Consider the following 16,568-nt stretch of genomic DNA (forward strand, 5'->3'; position numbering starts at 1 on the left):
AGAAATGAGACAAAACATTTTTGTGGTAAGGAATCTGCACATTTGGAAGAAAATGTCAGAGCTGTGACAGGACCATGTTGTTCTCAAGCAGCAGGTTCCCGATCAGAGCTAATATCTGGCAATCTAAGGAGCCCTTCTTCAATTTTTCCCAGCAGTTTGATGATTGACATTGATGTCTCTTTAATGATATATGTGTTGGCTTCTAATGGTGCATGTGTAGGTGAAGTGAAGAGTCACAAATTCCCACTTGTATAAATAACAGGAAAGACATGGCAAATGTACAGTTAGGTATGTGGAGAGTGTTTCTGGAGCAGATTCATAATCCAAGGGTTCTGGTATTTATAGGGCCTGATCCAATGTCATTTAAAGTTAATGGAAAGACTATTGTCTTCTTTGGATTAGACCCAGGGTGCAATTAATTTACCCAGGTAAACGTCCACTGAATCGAAAGAGATGCTGATGTTGGCACTCTAACCTTTCATTGGTTATGTTGGGACAGGGGAAGTACGCACCCTAAAGTCTTTACTTTGTTGCCACATGACACGTACCATTTTCCTGTGTGTGTTGATACTTGAAACAAAGCTGATCGCTCTGATACTACAGGTCTCTGAATGTCAATGAACAATGGCTCTAAAAGGATCGGGAGGATGGTGTTTTCATAAGAATAGCCGGTGAAAACTGCTCACACGTTTTACTGGAACAACTTTTGAGAGAGTGCTGCTGATCCATGAGTCTGAAAAGCAAAGCACTGACCTGTGTGCTGTGCTGCAGCTTCTCATTCCAGCTCCAGTGAACGTAATGAGAGTTGCAGGTGTGTGTAGCACCTCTCGGGATCAGACCCTTAACTGCTCTCCCAAGAAAGAGCACTCATGTTGAACTGGATAAAAGGACAAGAAACAAATTGGCAGGAAGGTGATACAGTGATTAAACAATGGATATAGGCCTGCTCTACACTAGAAAATTGTCAGCATAACTACATTTCTCAGAGGCATGAAAAATCCACACCCCTGAGTAGCGTACTTAAAACAACCTACGTTTCCATCTAGGCAGCATTAGAATTCTTCCGTCACCCAAGCTCGTGCCTCTTGGGGAGGTGGATTACCTACACCAACAGGAGAATCCCTCCTGTCCATGTAGGTAGTCTCTACACTGACGTGCTACAGCAGCACACCCGGTGTGTTTTAAGTAGAGACAAGCCCTAAATTTTGTTTGTGTCCTAACAGCTGCGAATTAGGGTCTTCTAGCTTACGTTTCCTGTGTCTTATTTCCTTCAAATTCCTCCCAGAATCTGTTGTGGTCATTGAAACCAGAAGGAAGGTGGAGGCGTAACCTGAGGGGTAAAAGGATGTCCTGTTGGGACATTTGAATTTTTGTTACCTTTGACGGGAGCTGGACTAGACGTGATTTAAAGGGCTTAGTTGGGGACAGAAACAGGCCATGACAGGGCCAAAGAGGTGATCAGCAGGGGGTGCTAGAGGCAAAGATACCGCCCCACACCCACACAACTCTATGACCTGATGCCCGGGGGTGAGATGGTAGTGAGTGGAACCACTTACGTTTTCCCAGGGTGGGGGGGGGGGGGAGAAGCTGAGGGGCAATGTTCAAAAGGTGCCTAGAGATGCAGATAGGTGCCTAGTGGACTTTTTAAAAAAAGGGGGGGAGTGGGGCTTGGTGCTTCTGAAAATCCCACTAGGTGCCTCTCTGCATTCTTAGGTACTTAAATACCTTTGAAAAACTAGCCCGAAGTCATTGAAGTCTGTTTGAAAATTGTATCCCGGTCCCATCAAAAGCTCATTACAAAGTGACGTCCTCTTGTTCAATGGAGCATATGAACTTTGGGGATGTTAGGTAGGCCACCCCAAAAGCAACTTATATGAAGGACCATTGAGGCAGAAACTATTAGATTATGAAGGTGCAATGCCACCATCTGTGGCTCCCCAATTTGTACACTATAGACTCTAGATTAGGGTTTTAAAAATACCTTGTGTATATAACCATTCCATGGCACCTAATGACCAGTATATACACATAACTGACACTGGAAAAGCTCCCCAAAATCCATTAGCATAAGTATAAAGCTGAGCCATAAAGAGGGACAGTGGATGTGTAACTGGGAGAGGTGAACAGAGTAATAGAAATAGCTGGAAAAGGAGAGACCTTCCCCGTGCAAACATCTTTTGTTTTCTGATACTGGTTATTTTTACCTAAGTGTCTGTGTTTCTGTCTATCATGCTATTGCCCTCTGTAATGTACAACCCTCCCCTCCCCCCACATAGATAGAGGGGGAGGAGAGTTCCTGCTATTTACAAGCAAGCTGCTTGACCACAGCCTCTCACAGCTGCCAGTCATGGAGTCAAACACCACAGCTGCAACCAATAAAGGACTAAGGGTCTGCTAGTGGAAGAGTGCAGAGAAGGAAAGGGAAGCAGAAAGGCCTGGGACAGCGAGGTGGTGACAGCCCTGTATCAGGCGTCCTCCATGAAAAGAGCTGGGCGACGATAAGCCCAGGAAGTGAAGGGCTGACAGGCATAAATGAAGGTGAGGGTTCAAGCACTGACTTCCCTGAGAGCAAATTACGGAGGGTCAGTCAGGTGATGCTGAGGCCCCTTGAGAGCCCCTCTGAAGAGGCAATGACAGCCTCAGAGTCAGTCTCTGTTTCATTAAATGGGGAGGATTTTTCCTCTGCCGCTCCCCCACTCTGTGAGCTTACCGAGGCAGGGGAGACCCTAGCCTCCTTTCTTCAGTTAGTGGCAGTTATTGGAATGGGAGGGGGTGGGGCAGGCTCGGAGGCTGGAGCCCCTTGTGCTTTCCCTTCCCCACCCGCTTTCTCTAGCAGGAGCAGCGTATGGGGTTCAGGGCTTTTTATCTCACTTCCTGGCACCAGCACCTAGAAGTGCCATAAATGGTGAAACCTACCCCCCTGTTAGAGGGGAGTGACTCCGCCATGCCAGACTCAGGCTTGCAATTTTTAGTGACTGTTTGCATGTTTGTGATAGTGTCCAGGGTATGCTGCTGTCCTTCTGTATCCACATTTGGAAGGGCAATGGGAAAATCAAATTGTGGTTACATGATGCAGTATTTAACCAGTGAGCCTTCAAGGGAAAAAACAAGGAAGGTGGTGGTTATAGAAGGCAAAACAAAATGCAAACACTAGCATTAAGACTGTGGAATCTAGCACTCCAAACACCTGCTTGGTGACTTCAGTATACACAGAAAATGTGCCTGACCATGATAGACTCAAGGAGCTCAAACTTTTCAACTAAATCAAGACAAGGTTAATGGATAATTTGATCACAGTTTCTAAGTACCTACATGGGGAACAGATATTTGCTAATGGGCTCATCAGTCTAGCTGAGAAAAGTACAACGCCATCCAGTAGCTGGAAGTTGAAGCGAGTTGAATTCAGGCTGGAAATAAAAGGCATAAATTGTTAATGAGGGTAATTAACCACTGGACCAATTTACCAAAGGTTGTGGTGGATTCTCTATCACTGGCAATTTTAAAATCAAATTTCTCCTCTCTTCCCCAAAACATATACTCTGGTTCAAACTGGAATTTTCTGGAAGTTGTATGGTCTGTGTTCCATAAGAGGTCAGACTAATTGATCACAGTGGTCCCTTCTGGCCTGGAAATCTATGAAGGGTGATTCTTCTGGATCAGCTCATAGTTTTTTGGGATAAATGGGATGGTTCCAGGTGGATTGTGGCACACTCTGGATCTACTATTCAGGATAGGGTATGGGATAGGTGACTATAAATTAGTCCCTTGTCACAGACCAATCAGCGCCACCTGTGATTTGAAGCCAGATTGCCCCTCTCTCTCCAGGATGAAGTACCAATTTTGATGTTCCCACCTTGGAGGTGGTTGAGTTTCCAGAAAGGTCTGCAGAAGATTATTCAGATGACAGATATCTGTCAGGGGTCTGATAGGACTGTACAAAACTGTTTCCTTCACCATCACTACAGAGACTTCCAGCCCTTTAGCTTTGAGTGGGTTTAGGCCCACCGGCTCCCAGAATCCACAATAAGTACAGGGACTACTAAACACCTTCTCCGCTGGTCACCATAGTTTCAGATTCATTGCAATAAATGAAGTGTCTGGGAGTGCCCTTGGCAGAAATCTCAGGCTGAATCTGATTGTTTTGCAACATATTGTATTTTTAAAGCTGTAAAATGTGACGGTATGTGAGGCGAAGAAACATTTCCTTTCTTCCATCCTGTTTGAGTGTTAACCAACAGACACATTCCAGGTGGCTGACAGCTTAATGAAGCCTTACTGTCTCCAGTGGATTACATAAAGTTGTGATTCTGGTTGAAGAATTTTTCTGTTACTCTCAGGCTCAGATTAGGATTTACCTGTCTGTCTGAATGGAAGAAGAACAGTGGCATGAGGAATGCTCATTCCCTTTCAGTTTGAATGTCAAGGCGTTCTCACTACCCTGAAGTTTGGCCCGGGAGTGTGAGACTAACAGTGCGGACCAAAGTGCTGTGCTGTAACTCCCCCCTGGGGGCACTGTAGGTGTGGATTAAAGACTCTGAAGTCACACTAACGTAGTATCCTTCAAAGCCCTCGGTCAGCTTTGACTGCTGAGATGATATGGGTGTTTTGTGCCATAATCTAAGATGGACCCTTGTCACCTCTTAATGGTGAAGTACAGCAGGGAAGTATTGGTTCTCTTGTTGGTTGAAATTGTCAGTGCCTGTTTGCGTAAGAGATTCTACACCAATATGTCCCCCCTCTCCTTTTGCAAATCGTCACTTTTAAAGAGCCCTAGGTGTTATACGTTAACAGTTCACTTTTAGACTACTAGCCAATTCCCACTACCACATGGTGAATAAACAGTGATTATTGCCTCGGCTGACTCGGAGTGCCCACGGGCTAATTCAACCCTTTGTCCCCTCCAATACAGAAAAATATACACCAGCAAAACAAGCCATCAGTTCAGATATAGAAAGACATCTAATTTCAAATTTCTAACTGAAGAAAACACTACAATGGACAGAATTAACCGCTACCCAACAATACACACATTTTATACACCACCTCCCCACACACAAATACTTACAATTCCAAACTTAAACTTTTGACACAATCTCATCCATGTTGAATACCATACAAACACCATATTCCATGTTGTCTAGTAACATCAATAAGTCTGATTCTAGTCACACAATGGTAACATTACATTCCAATAAAGCATCCATCATTCACACAACTATTCCATAGGTTCAGTAGACTGCTTTTAAAACCGTGATCGAAGGTATTCCTACTGCTGCCCTCTTCCTCTTAAAAGTTGGGATGTTGCTACAGTGACCGCCCAGCCTGCTTTCACAATAATGGGGCTCAAAGTAGAAAGAACCTGTCATCTATAATAAACACACACAGATATTTTTGTCCCTCTGTTTAAAGGTTATCTGTACAAAATAGAAGGCTTAAAAAAACAAAGACAGAAGCAGGATTGTCTTTTCCTCTGTGTACATGCAGCCCCTGAGCATTACCTAGGTAGTTTGTAATACAAAGTCTAACAATCCTTTTCCCAGCTAGAGAGCACTGGTCACATTCTGTATTGGCTGCACCAGTGCCTTGTCATCTACATAGGCAGAATTGCACATGATCTTAGAGCAGAATAAGGCCTCTTGTCTCAGGGTCTTGATTGAAATACTTTGCCAGCACAGTGTCTATGAAGATCTACTTGTACTCCCCAGGTTGTGCCTGTATCTGGGATAAACTGAGGACTTTATTTTTAAGTGAGTTCTGACTTGCTTTATGTAAAGTTTCATTTGATAGTGCTGCCTATCTTAATAAAGCAAGTGAACCCTTCTGTTTTTACAGTTTTTATATCTCTTGCTTCATCGTACAATCTTGGGGGGGGGAGGGGGAGTATTTAACCTCAAAAAAGGTCCGTCCTCATCAACAAGCACTGATCAACACTGCACTCTTCTCCAGTCAAAATATCCCACAGAGACTAGAGAGTGCTGATAAGAATATGCTGTGTTTCACCATGGCTTTATCGAGAAGCCATTATATTGTGATTAAAAGCAGTCTAGTAAGACACAATAATAACACAGTCACCCAACTGTTATACGTGGTTACACATACCTTAATTTCAAAGTTTATTCCCACTCCTACCTTTGCCCTGCACATCTCTCCCCTCTCTTAGCACATGCTTTGAAAGCAACCCTTAGAGATCAAGAGCAAAGCATGGGCCTCTGGCATGCTTGCTCCCCACATTCATTTATTTGCATGTTGGTGCAGTCTCTTAAAGTCAAGTTAATCAAATTCACAAAGCTGTTTATGCCAAAAAAGTAAACGTGAAGTAATAAACGTTAGCAGTTCTTTTTCAGTAAGAAAGCTATCCCAGAACTGAAACTATGTTGCAAGAATCTCTTTTTAAGAAAAGTTTAATGTATACAATTTTAAAGCAGCTTTTTCCTACCTATGTACATGAACATTCAGAAACCCCCCTTCCTCTTCAGGTGCTGTCTGAGTCTTTGGTTTTGTGGGGAAAGGGTTTTGTGACTTTTAATTCTGTTTTTAAAATATCACAGACTAATAGAAGCTTCTCACAGATTTGGTCAAGCATGTATTAGAAGATGAGTGAGCTGGAAACACCACAGTTTAGACCAGAGTGGATCACAATTATTTAGTGCCATAAAAATAGAGGTGGTGGAGTTCTGAATTTGTGTTGACTTTAAGCTATAAGAAAAAATATTCCTCCTCCCCACACACAATGTTTAATAGAATCTGTACTTATGCAGTAACACAAACAGACCTAGCAGCTGTTGAGATGCCACAGTGTGGGGTGCCATATAAGATCCTGAATAGTTGTAAAGCAAAAATACTTACTTAAATTTTTGCTGTACGGTTTAAACAGTTCTAAGGGTTTGTCCTCACAAGAAAACAATCAAGTGTGAATGGAGTTATGAAGAGTTGAGTTAGTTTATGCAATATTAACTGGTTAGTGTAGGTAGGTAGTCTTCACGTCACCTGACAGTTCTTCACAATCATGTTCAAATAAGATACAATTTTCTAGTGGAGACAGTCTCTAAAATTAATCATATTGGGCCAGTTCTGTTCTGTGTCCAACCTTATTGACATCGCTCCTTCTCAGTGATGTTTCAGGGATATTAGGCAGAATTTGGCATTCAGTCCAGAAGCAAAACTCCAATAGCACATTCAACAAAATAAGAATTAGGAAAAGGGAGAGAATATATTGCTGAGGGATTGTTAGTTTTTCTAGAGATTGGATTAAATACTAGTTCAGCAACTCACCCAAAATACTGATGTGTTCTCTTACTCTTTGGGGGAAGGAGGAATTGCAGATGAGGGTTTTGATTTTTACTCACTAAAGTCTTTAATGTCTTTGAAGTTATCTCAAAGTCCAAGACGTGTGCGAATTAATTATAAAGTACAAACATTAAAACACCATACTGTCATTGTTGGGATTCCATTCCTGAGGCATGCAAGAGTTTTAGGAGGGTTCTGTTAAGCTATGGACCAGAGGCTTCACTTTAATTTTTTGGCAACACAGGAGCCTTTTGATTCTGCTATTCCAATAGCGTTTGGACAGTAACACATATAGCACAGGGTTGATGCATGGGTGAAGGTACTGAAGAATGTTACAGATGAAATAGAAAGTGTCCCAAGCATAGCCATGATGGTAGAGCTTCAAGTAGATGCATAACTCCAAGATATATACTGGAAGCCAGCATGCTGAGAAGGCAGCAGTTGTACAAAAAATCATTACTGAGGCTCTTCGGGTGTTCTTAGAACTCACCAAGGACATCATGGGACTCTTGTGCAGGAAAAGAGCAAGCCGGATGTAGTTGAATGCAATCACCAAGACTGGGATCAAATAATATAGAATAAACTGGGTCAGGACAATCTTATAGTGCTGCTGGTAGAGAGCCGGCAGGCAAAACGTCATGTTTGTTGCAAACCTTGTTTCCATTGTGGCATGGATACGCAGTGATAGGCTGGTGATAAAGCTCAGTGCCCAAACTACAATCAGCATCAAGATCATGGTACTCTTCTCTGGAGATCTGTAAGGTCTCAAGATGATTCTTGCCCTAGTGATGGAGACAGCACACAAGGAATAGATGCTACCAGCCCAGGAGAAAGCCAGACCAAACTGGAAAACCTTGCAGAATAGATCTCCCAAAAACCATGTGTATTGGACAGCAGAAGCAAGAATAAAGGGCATCAGGATAAGAGTAATTAGGTCTGCTACAGCCATACTGAGGAGCAGAATGTCTAGCTGGCTTTTCTGCACAGAACTGTATGTAGCAAACAGTGTGAAAACCAAAACATTGGCGCAAAATCCAATGACCAAGATCAGCCCTAATGCCCAGGAAAATATTAAAACATAATCTATGTACATTTTATAATGGCAATTAGCTCTTTGTCTTTCAGAAAGCGGGACTCAAAGTCTGGGATGTTTCCTAGACAATCAAAAGGGAAAGCTCCTTGATATTTCTTCCCACGTCTTTGTTCTTGACCACCTCAGCAGTCTTCTCTCTGTGTCCCCAGTAAGCCTCTGCAATCAGTTTGTTCTTAGAATTCCAGTCACACCGACTTTCAGCTGTTTATCAAAGCGAAGTTGCCACTGTTAGGTTTTAAAATTTCTTTTAATGAAATTTCCCTTCTTCAGAAACCAGATATCAATATTTCTAGTTGCTTCTGCCCATTCCGTTCAACATTTGTATATAGTATTCAGTCCTGTTTAATAACGGGAGAAAAGAAACCTCCTTTCTACCAGAAAATTCCTCCCCAAATAAACAGGAAAAGAAATGGACCAAAGTCCACTCTCTGGTGACTGATCCAATCGTTATGCATTCTATGCATGAATGCTTCCTTCAACTCAACAGGACATAATGGGCTTTTAAGCAGATCCTTTCCAGCAGGGTGCCTTTGAGCCAGATTCATCCTGCCAATATTTAAGAGCAAATGTACACTAAACATTATCAACTCAAAGATTAGGTCTGGAGGAGGAAAGGTGGGTAGTCCACCAAAGTCAAGTTAGCTAGGAATGGGCAAGAAAGGTATACATGAGTGCACCATCAGGCCCCTATAGAAATTACTTAAAGATGCACAGTGATGGAGAAGATAGGATCTATTTCACATCACTGGTCAAGAAGCACTGCTTAGTAAAATTTACTATTTAGTAATTGTATCACAATACTGCCTAGAGGGCCCCATTCATGATACAGGCTTTAGCTGTACAGGTACTAAGGGTATGTCTATATTGACGGAGCACTGTTGGCGCTGCTGGATTGGTTCTGCAGGTCGATTGAGCGGCAGTGGAGACCCGCCGTTAATCCACCCTCACAAAATTAGTAATGCTGTGTCGACGGGAGGGCATTTCCTGTTGGTGCAGCATACTGGGGATGCTGCAGTAGGTAGAAGCTAGGAAGTCGACAGGAGATACGCACGCTACTTTGCGTAGCTTGCGTTGACTGCCACCAAATTTCTCCGGCAGTGTAGACCAAGCCTAGACAGTCTGCTGCAAAGAGTTTACAATGTAGATTAGGACAAAATGTAATAGAGTGTAGGGCAACAGTAGTACAAGCTTGTCTGTTTTACCAGTGTGTTGAGATTAGATAAAAACCTAAATTCTAATTGTCCTTTCCCCACAATCCAGTCAATTCTGATATAATTTTAGCTTCTGTCTCCAGAATTAGAAATTATAATGATATTTGAAAGCTGCAGGGTACGCTTTCATAACACCGCTGTCCAGCTGTTGCCATTGTCAAGAAAATGGCTACAAAAATCAAGTATGGAATTGAAATGGGAGTGAGAGAATAAATGATAGTAATCAGAGAGAGGTGACATAAAAGTCAAATAGCATTTGACCTGTAAGTCAAAAATGCTTTTCCCTCTAAAGCATCTGGCACTGGCCGCTGTCAGAAGACAGGATAATGAGCTAGATGGACCATTGGTTTGACCTAGTATGGCCATTCTTATGTTCTCTTGTTGCAGGGAACTTGTGATCCTCGGTTTTTCCAGTGGCATGTAGCATTTGTTTCTAGCACAGATGGTTTGTGAAATGCTGTAGAGCAGTTAATACTGCCTGTGATCCTTCAGGCTATCCATGCTTTTTAGGCATTGTTCCAGGACTGAAGCAAATCCCAGAAATTGGACCAGACTAACTTTCATTCCCTGATGGCCAGGGGGCATAGAACCTTACTGTGAAGGAGCAATTCCTGAAGGAAGCAAGAAAGGGTCAGCTAGAAAGTTCTCCTTCCATTCTGTAGCTTGTCTGCTTCCACTGCTTCTGTCCGAGATACACGTGGGGCAGGCCAGCATTCAGCATGGAGACCCTCGTGCTAGGATTCTTGCATGCAGAACCAGAATAGAGAGGTGGTCTGTGTGCTGCATTCAGTAGACCCTCATTTTTTAATCAGAAACTGAACTGGTCATTGGTCTCCATAGATAAAACTGGGATATTTCACAAGGCTATGTTCTTGCTCCTGCTGACTTCAGTGGCAAAACTCCCATTGATTGAAATGGTGCAGGTGAGAGGCCTAACCAACTGTGCCACCCACCATTTGGTTTACTTTAAATAAAATTATCAAAGTTGCCCAACTAAATATTTTTTCTCTCTTGCTCGCTTTCTCTCTCTGATTTTTCTGCCTGCAGTTTCATGCTTTCTCTTAAGGCAATACTGCAATCCACCCCACACATTTCCTGGTTTATTCCTGGTTGAAGTTGGTCTCACCAAGTAGGAAAGTATGATTTGCAACCTTGTGGTTATTTTTATATAAGAATGTCTTAATACTTGGTGGATGTTTGAGTCTACCTTGCTATGTTTTTCATATGGTGTCTGTATTTTGATCTTTAATTTGCTTCTGAGGAAGGCTCTGTCTACAAACACTGGCCAAATCTGGCTATAAAGGACTCTAGATCCTGGAAGGGGTCCCTTGAGAAAGCACTTCAAGTCATTTATTCAGCACTGGCTGGTTTCACATTTGGCTTGAAGTCTGATAACTTTCCACCAGACCTGCAGCATAGAAAAGCACATCCTCTCTATGACAGCAGCAGAGCCAAGGAAATAGCAGGTTGCAGGAGTAACTGCTATAAAGCAGATGTTGTTAGTAGGTTTCACCGAGGGTGGAAGGCAGAGTGCAGTAGCCTTATTACAGCCTCAGAGATGTGCCACGATATGATCAAGCTATGCCTACAGTTTTGGCTCAGCACTGCATTCTGATCATTTCAGTGCCGAGAAGCACTTTTGTGCTATGGGTAAACTCTAAGAATGATTTAAAGGAAAGATGTGGATTAAAATCAGCATCATTTAGAGCCTTTTGCTGCAGCCATCATGGTGTTCAAGTGGACATTGCTGGAGACTCCTGTGGTAGAGAGGCCCAATGTCTGAGTGTTGCAACCAGATTTCATTCTGTTGTGGTGGTGGTTTTTAACCATCCGGGGGGGAAATACTATTGCATATTTACCCACAGGGTCTGATTCTGCTCCCATTGATGTCCCTGGGCACAAGAGCTGTCTTTGAACAGGAAAGATCTTCTTCTGGGTAGGAAACTAGGCTAGAAATCTTTCTGACAGTCTAGGCAGAGTTCACAGTCTCTGACAGCCTGCTCCTAGTGTTGCAAATGTCAAGACTTTTTAGCAGCTAAGCCCAGAAATGCTAAATAGTTTTCAAACCCTTTTTTAATGTGCAACACCATAAATGGCCACACTATCCAACCATCACTCAGTAAAAGTGGACAACATACTCCTTATTCAAGGCCCAAATTTACCTCTCTGGAGCTCTCTCATTTTGAATGCTCATTATATCAGATGTGGAGGACTGTGATTTTATATGTTAGTATTTGCTCCTAATGGAGCATTGAACAAAGCACCCAAGACTTGTGTGCTTTAGTCTCAGGGAAAGTAGATGAGCTGTTGTTTGAATGCTAAATTACTTGTCACAGGGGCTGATCAGTGGCTAAACTTTCAAAGCCGAGGAGAAAGTGTACTTTCAAGGTGATCTTGTCCAGAGGTGAAATGATATTTGACCCAGGATATTTGAACACTATTAGTAACTGTACTTACTCTCAGTAAAAATAGCAAGATAATCTAAGAAGAAGAAACCCATAATTTCCTTTCTCTAGCACAAATTACTGGGTAGTTAGAAAATGGAGGTTCCTCAGCCTTCTGAGGAAAATAAATAGAGTTTTGTGCATCTTAATGTATAAGAGTGTTCCTTATAAAAACTTACAAACTGAAATCTGCTCTGCATTGTGTGGATAGTAGGTGCATCAGACTGAGAATCAGTAGACTTGTATTCTATTCTGTTGTTCCATCATGGATTTGCTATGTGGCTTTGGGAAAGCCACTGCACCTCAATTTCCTTATCTATGACAGGGAGAACAAATCGCTGTCCTGTAAAGTGATTTGCGATCGACAGATGAAAAGCACTATCTATAGTAAGTGTTGTACATTGGTGTTATCATCCCATAACATGATATGTAAAGCCATGGTTCACATGGGTACTTTTAGCCAAAATCTCCTCTCCCTAGACTGGCTGCAATGTCTATTACTGTCAACTGCAGAGTATTTACAAATGGTGTCTAATCTGTGAAGTGCTTCAGGATCCTTTGGCATGAAAGATACTATATCCATGTGACATTCTATATTGCTGTTGCTTTCTTCAGCTTTTAATATATTAAGCAGCTTTACAGGCTTTTTCATTTTGATGGTTCAAAAGGTGGATATTGTAAAAAGACGTATTGAGAGCTGTATAAACAGGAGCAGTATGAATTCACCATTGTTTGGCAATGGTAATTTTGCAGGCTTGAAGACTGCCTTTGATTGTGTAAACAGGATTCATTTTCTGTCTTGTGCTTGCAAATTTGTCAGTTAAAAAGTGATGAATGGTGCTAATCATTTTTTTTAATTTATATTTTTATTTTTATTGATGGTGGTGGTGGTAGGTTATGCTATTTGGCAGTTGTGTTGACATCCTGATGTACAGTTTCTAAGCTTCTGCATGGCCCTTCATGTGTGTAAGGGTTTGGGATTTACATCACGCAGCCTTTGATTGCTTCTGCCCTGTACTCTCTTGTGTGTATCTTTGTCAGTGTCCACAAAATGGTAACTATGAGGTCACCAGGGAACAGTAAAGAAAATCCTGGGTAAATGCAATCGGATTAATGCTTTGGCTTGTAATATATTTGTGCTTGACTGATTTTTCCAATACCTTTATTAACACTGGTGTTGATAACATAACTTTTAGTGGTTTTTATAACCACAAATGCAGCATGGAACACAGCAAATAGGTCATTAATCCCTTAAAAGTACAATTTAATGCAATGCTTCATGACAGGAAGTGAGCAGGATAATAAAAACTTTACTGTTTGAAACCATACTTAATATTTTTATGGCACAGTTGGCTTGACAAAATATTCTTTGTGAGTCATCACTTCAAAGCAGGGTCCTGGGGACCCATTAAAATTGTAGCTGCAACCCTTGTGCTTAAAATCCATATGGGCTTGAGGTATTTTTAAATATCTCTTTCAAGTAAGAAGAGTTGCATCAAGACTAATTAAAAAGGGCCATTCACTCCAAAATTTTCAGTCCAACGTACCTTTATGCAGAGACAACCTGGGGAAACAAGAGACTGATTTTATTCTTTGTCTAGATGCTCCAGAAATTTGTGCTAGATAAATAGTTCATGCTTTTCTCTATATCGTCTTCATCTTCCAGAAATGATATTCTAGGTACACAACTGCTGGAGAGAGTCCTTTCTGTACCTTGACAATTCTGAGTTTAACCCTGAGTTTTAAAAATAAAAATGTCCCAATGGCAGTTTATTCAGGAGATAGAAATTCTTTTTCTTAACACAATTAAAATACCTGCTGTGAACCCCAGCTTCCTATTAATAGGGGAATATGGTTTAGTGGACTGGGAACCAGGAACACCCAAGTTCAAATTTCATCTCTGTCACTGGCTTATTTTGGGTGAGACATTTAACTTTTCTCTGTGGCAATTTCCTGTTTTGTAGCAGGGGATAACATGACTGACCTGTTCTGATTAGTTAGCTACTGTCTGTAGAGATCGTGGAGATCCTCAGATGAAAGATGCTCTCTATGCTCTATTAATATTAGCACTTACCCAGCACCGCTGTAGTCTGTCAGAGATTCAGCTTTGACCACGTCTCCTTAGAAAGCAACACACTGGCTTTGCATCAGAACAAATTGCCTCCAGATTTTACATTGTTTGAAGATAAGCTGCACACGTTGGTTACACTGCCAATAGTGTGCATGTAATACAGATAATAATAATGGAGCTTTGGATGAATAAAGAAAAATCAGCCTGTTCTCTAGTAAGGTAGAGAATGAACTGGTAAGCAGAGAATAACCTGTTAGACTAACCCATTTTTAGGAGGGGGCTCACCTAACACTGCTGCTGTAGACAAGCTGTCTGTGGTACAATGGCTCTCTATCATTCCAGTAGCACCTAGAGCCGCCATTGGACTAGTCACAGTACAAAAGACATAAGAGACAGTCCCTAACAGGCTGGGAGGGGAGAGGCAATCGCACAGGGGCCCAGCAGTTTTAAAAGGGCATGGGCAGATGGGAGGATAGACACGTTATCCTCCTCTCCCCCTTCCCTCGCCACTTGCGGTCTCTGCTCCTCCCCTGAGCTGAGCTTATTTATTATGCACAACGCAGGTTCCCAGGTGGCTGAGAAGGTGTATCTGCTACTCAGCTTCCCGGGTTTATCAGTAATCTCCCTGAGGAGTCCAAGGGACCCGGGAAGCTGAGTAGCAGATACCGACTCCTCAGCTGCCCGGGAACCTGCATGGCACATGATAAATAAGTAAAAACTTCCGGCAGAAACCCACTCAGACCTCAGCCATCCCTTCCTAGGGGGGCCATTGACTGTTCTGCTCTGAGGCCCAGAACTGCTGTCGGTGGGCCTGGTCCCTACCCTGAAAAGCTTACGTCTGAAGAGACAAGACACACAAAGGGTGGGAGGGAAAACAGTCGTGAAATCACTCGCAGGAAGTCACATGGTAAGTGAGTGGCAGAGCTGGGAATAGAACCAAGGTCTATAGACTTAGCCTAGATGGCTTTCCAGTAGACCATAATGATTCCCTAATACTTGCCTTTTGGATGTATTTCTTAAATTAACAAACTTTGTTTAAAGGAGGTTTACGGTTGTAAGTACATTTCACTGGTGTCCAGTTGAGAAATCCCAAAACAATATTATTCCCTTTACACAAATTCTTCAGCTTCTGGAAGAAAAACCCCCTAAATGTTCAACTTTTCATTTCCAGACATTTAAGGATCCAGCCATTTCCCCACTGCCAGATAATCTTTTATCACTCACTATCAACCCTCAGCTTTCTCTAGCGATTTCCATTGGTTTTGAATGAACACCATAAAATTAAATCATGTTGGCATATCAGACTTGCAGAAGGGGAGCGCTGCTATAACAGATCTTATGAGGTCCATGAAAAGCAAGGTTTCTATCTATAGACCCTAGAAAAATCTATGAGAAGTATGCATGGAGTTGAAAAGATGAGGGACGTTGGGGCAAAAACCAGGATTCTATCCACATGTAAACCCTTAAACACATCTTTTCATATGTTTAATTCTTTTAAATGTGAACCAAAGACTTCACTATTCTCTCTTCCCCTCTCTATCTTCTCTGACCATCTGTTTCCCCTCTATATCTTCATTTTGCCCATATAGTATGCTGAATGCATCATTTTGGGGTCTAAATCTAGCTAGATTTAATTAAAAATGAGGCCAAACTTCTAGATCCAAATATATTAAACATTCGGTGAAGTTCAGATCTGGATCCAAATCCTGGGGCTCACCCCATCCCTGGTGATGGTGACTTGGAGTAGAAATAGTGGGTAAAGGATAAATGGGTGGAGAAAAGCAAACCAGATCTTTATTATCCCCCACTTATCTTCCCCAAGGTTGTGATATCATTCAGAGTTTGTGGTCCCCCCCCCCCCCCCCCCGTTCTGCCCCCTCTACTCTAAATGGGAAAGAGTATCTGTAAAAACTAATAGAAATGAAAAAGTCTTGATCTCCAGACTGACTTTGACTGGGAGCCAAATATTTCAAACAGCAGGCCTTTCATAACAGGGAAAACTAGCGCTAGATCTGTGGGGTATGCAGTGCAACCACATAACGCTCAGCACATGTCAACATCACTGATAACCGAATTGTACCTCTCAACCTCCCATACGGCATAACATTGGCAGGCTGCCAGCTTCTAAAACTTAATTAACATGCTGCCATGCTATGACTGGAAGGTTAAAGCCACAGGTTTATTTACTGCATAATTAACGGGTAAACATGACTTAATCATAACTTAAACATTCAACATTTACGAGAAAATTTCAAAATCCTTTTAGCAGCCCTTTTGACCTCACCCATAAAGCAGACCCATTGAAATGTGGAGTAAACCGCCTGTTCCACCAAGGGACACCACTGCTCTCAGCTGCATAAGAAGGACAGCACTGCCATTTACTTTATTTTTAATTTTTTCAGGGATGGAAGTAATCTTACTAGGCATACTCTTGTGTACATGGTGGTTAGAGAAGTCAGTCG

The 16,568-nt window shown here is 42.1% G+C and overlaps 1 long non-coding RNA gene across 1 annotated transcript in view; it reads left to right on the forward strand.

Moving 5' to 3' along the window:
- The first annotated feature begins 2,409 nt into the window (after positions 1-2,409).
- The window catches only part of LOC137141885 (uncharacterized), an 83,325-nt gene continuing 69,166 nt past the window's right edge, over positions 2,410-16,568 (forward strand). Inside the window, exon 1 of the long non-coding RNA XR_010916762.1 lies at positions 2,410-2,538. This is a non-coding gene — a long non-coding RNA (uncharacterized lncRNA). The remainder of the gene's footprint in view (positions 2,539-16,568) is intronic.

The sequence above is a fragment of the Emydura macquarii genome, unplaced genomic scaffold (genome assembly GCF_026122565.2).
Source record: "Emydura macquarii macquarii isolate MOO-44397 ecotype Brisbane River unplaced genomic scaffold, CSIRO-AGI_Emac_v2 contig_3122, whole genome shotgun sequence".
In the NCBI taxonomy this organism is placed as follows: Eukaryota; Metazoa; Chordata; order Testudines; family Chelidae; genus Emydura; species Emydura macquarii.